The following is a 3,800-nucleotide window of genomic DNA, read 5'->3' on the forward strand; positions in this document are numbered from 1 at the left end:
GCAGCTTCTGTCAGCGGCGGCAGCGACGGCGGCGGCGCCGCTTTCGACGCGGACGACGGCACAGCTGGTGGTGGCCGTGGCACTACCGATCGTGGTGCAGGCGCCGGTTCGCGCGGCTGCGGTTGCAGCAGCGCCGGTGGCGCTACCTCAGCATGGCGGCCAGAGAGGAGGTCTGGAGCGGGCACCCTGTGTGCAGAACAGTCAGCACGCCGCGCGGAACCGTGCTGTGTCAACACCTGAAACGGAGGGATCTGCATCAGATGACGTCGATTGCGACGATAGCGAGCACCCTTGAGCTCCACAAGGTAGCTGCGTCTAGAGAGCTTCTCTATGACGGTGGCGGGCTTGGACCAGCTTGCTTCCTTCTCCGTCTTGATCCGAACATGATCCCCGGGCTGTAGCTGCTGAAGATCGCGGGCACCGTGTCTCCGGTTGAAGCATGTCTTCAGCTTCTTCTTCCTCTGCCGATCTCGGAGTTTGGCATGCTGCCATGTCGCTTCTCCGGTTGGCTGAGCGATGGGGAGACGAGATTGAAGTTCGCGTCCCATCAGGAGACGGGCTGGGGAGTATCCGGTTGCTTCCACAGGCGTCGTGCGGTAGTTGAGGAGGGCGAGGTGGGGGTCCCTCTGGCGAAGTATCCACTTGGCGGTTCTCACGGCCCGTTCAGCTGCTCCGTTGGAAGACGGCGTGTGCGGGTCTGTGATGCGGTTTGTAAAGCCGTAGGACGCTGTGAAGTTGGCGAACGAGCTTGAAGTGAACTGCGTTCCTCCGTCTGTTGTCACGAGGTCTGGTATCCCCAAGCGGGAAAACAGGCGCTTCAGACGCTCGATGACTGCGCTGCTGGTGAGACTCGGGAGGCGTTGTATCTCCAGATACCTGCTGAAGATGTCCACCGTGACGAGCCAGTTGCAGTTGTTGAAGTGGAAGACGTCTGCTGCAACGTGCGTCCACGGTCTTGATGGCGTTGGGGTTGTCACCAGTGGCTCAGCGTGCTGGGCTGGCGCGTTCACCTGACAGAACGAGCAGCTCTCGAGATGACGCTTCAGGTCGATGCTGAGTTGAGGCCACCAGATCGATTCTGCTGCCCTCTGACGACACTTGTTCAGACCGAAGTGTCCGTCATCATGTAGTCGGGTGAGCATTTCATCTCGCAGACTCGGAGGGATGACGATGCGTCGCCCGTGCATCAGCAGTGTACCACACGTTAGGTACAGAACGCTCATCTCTCCCCGAGAGGCGAAGTAGTCCAGCAGGTCGGGATGCTTCGCTCCCTCCTTCCACCCAGAGAGAGTCTGCTGAACTACGCGTTGTAGGGGTTCGTTTGCTTGCTGCGCCTTGCTTATCTCCACCAGACGCTGCGGTGTGGCGGGAAGATCGCTGAAGATTCTCTCACAGAATCCATGTATGTCTTCTTGAAGCACAGCGCTGATTTCATCCTGCTTCTGGATGACGTGAGAGGAAGTCGGGCACCAGGCGCTGCTTTCCTGGAACGAAGACCGCTGTGGGGTTGTATCGCATCAAGCGCATGAGCATGCGCTGGCATCTGATGGGCGCATCCACGAGATTTTTCGTGTTAACCAGCGGGATCAGAGGCTTGGGGTCCAGATGCAGCTCGAACGACGGCAGTCCGGACAGGAACATGTGCATTTTCTCGCACGTCCACGTCGCGGAGAGTAGTTCCTTCTCAATCTGGGCCCATCTGGTCTCTGGGTCAGTCAGGCTTCTGCTGCAGAACGCGACGGGTTTGAAGACGGAGCCGTGCTTCTGGAGAACACATCCTCCGATGCCGAAACTGCTGGCGTCGGCGCTGACCACCGTCTCTCGTGCTGGATCGTAGAACGCCAGAGCTGGAGCTGAAGTGACGGCTGCTTTCACGTCATCCAGCGCCTGCTGCTGCTGTGGTGTCCAGATCCATGCTACGTTCTTCCTCACAAGCTCGTTCAGTGGTCTTAAACACTCCTGGATGTGTGGAACGAACCGGCCCAGGAAGTTGATTACTCCGAGCAGAGACCTTAGTTCATTGACATTCTTTGGTGGTTGGAGCTGCTGGATCGCTTCGAGCTTCTCTTCGTCCATGCTGATGCCGTTCTTGCTGATCTTCATCCCCAAAAACTTGACCTCGTTCTTCCGGAACTCACACCTTTTCCTGTTCAGCTTGAGGCCAGACTCGTGGATCCTCCTGATGACGGCCTCGAGACGTGCATCGTGGCTGGCAGCATCTCCGAACACCACGGTGTCGTCCATGTAGACGATGACTCCGGGCAGTCCGTCCAGCATCTCCTCCATCTTCCGCTGGAAGCACTGCGGTGCGAGCGAGATCCCCATCGGCAGTCGCAGGAACCTCTTCCTGCCGAACGGAGTGATGAACGTGGTCATCTTGGAGCTCGCCTCGTCCAGCGGGATCTGGTAGAAACCGGAAGAGGCGTCCAGCTTGGTGAAGAGCGTCGCGCCACTCAGCTTGGAGGTCAGCTGCTCCAGAGTAGGGATCGGGAACACCTGTCGCTTCACAGACTGGTTGAGTCTCTTGTAGTCAACCGTGATGCGGACACCGCTGCTCTTCGGCTTCGGGACGGGGACCAGCGCAGAGACCCAGTCCGTTGGCTCGGTCTCCGACGTGATGATGCCGTGATGCTCCATCTTCTTCAGCTCCTCTTCCGCCGGCTTCATCAGTGGCAGCGGGATATTTCTCGCAGTGGCAAGGGCGAATGGAACAGCATCTTCACGGAGCTGAATGCTGACCGGTGCTGTCTTCAGTAGACCTGCCTCTCCGAAGACGTCTTCGTTGACTTCACCTGTGAATCTCAGTACGCCCAGGCGCGAGCAAGCAGACGTGGAGAGGAGATCATTAGCTGAGTCAACAACGTAGAACACTTCAGGCTCGGCTTTGTTCTTGAACAGCAGTGTTCCGTGCATCTTTCCTTCTACTTTTAGCACGCTACCAACACTTGTCAGAGTATCTGAAGCATGTTGAGGCGGCGGCAGTTTCAGCTTCTTGTACGTTTTCAGCGTCAGAATGCTAACATCAGCGCCAGAGTCAGCTTTGGAAGCGACTCGTTGACCATTTAGAAGGACTGAAACTCTCCATGGCGCGCAAGCTTTGTCTACTTCGTCAACAAAGATGCTGGGCGGCGATAGTTGTTCAATGGACTCTGTCCGCGCACCCGCTCTGACACCGTTGGAGCGACAAACATACGCAAAATGATCCATTTTCTGACAGTTGTCACAGATTTTTCCCTTAGCAGGACAATCTTTCGGAGACGCATGACGTGCTCTTCCACAGTATCTGCATGCTGTTGAAAAGTCGGTACGCTGACTATGCTGTTGCCGTTGCGCGGTGGAAGGCTGCTGTTGACGTCTGTACTGCTGGTGCTGCTGGCGCGGCTGCCTGTGCCGCGCCGGTGCACAAACCCTACTGATATCAGGCGGACCAGAGCTGTCACGGCCGTTCACGATCTCGACATTACGCATCATTGAAATGACGGTATTTGCAGACACTTCCTCCTCTAGTGACTTTCATTTTGGCCTCGGGGCTCCCCATCCACCGCAGAGTCCAGCTGGGGGACGGTCTAACACTCCCCCGGAGGTGGTGGCCGCCAGAGCTACCACGGTGCTACACGGGGGTAACGACGCCTCCCGCACGGCCAGGTGTAACCGGAGAGACCTCTTCCCGTCCTGACCGTGGTTCAGCGCCGCCACCCCTTGACCCCTTAAGCCGCTGCGCACGGCCAGGCGCCCCAAGCGGAGACCCGCAAGGAGCACGGGACATCCAGCCGCAGCGCGAGCGACAAACCGCTAGACAC

The sequence above is a fragment of the Pollicipes pollicipes genome, unplaced genomic scaffold (genome assembly GCF_011947565.3).
Source record: "Pollicipes pollicipes isolate AB1234 unplaced genomic scaffold, Ppol_2.1 Scaffold_2555;HRSCAF=2994_pilon_pilon_pilon, whole genome shotgun sequence".
Classification (NCBI taxonomy): domain Eukaryota; kingdom Metazoa; phylum Arthropoda; class Thecostraca; order Pollicipedomorpha; family Pollicipedidae; genus Pollicipes; species Pollicipes pollicipes.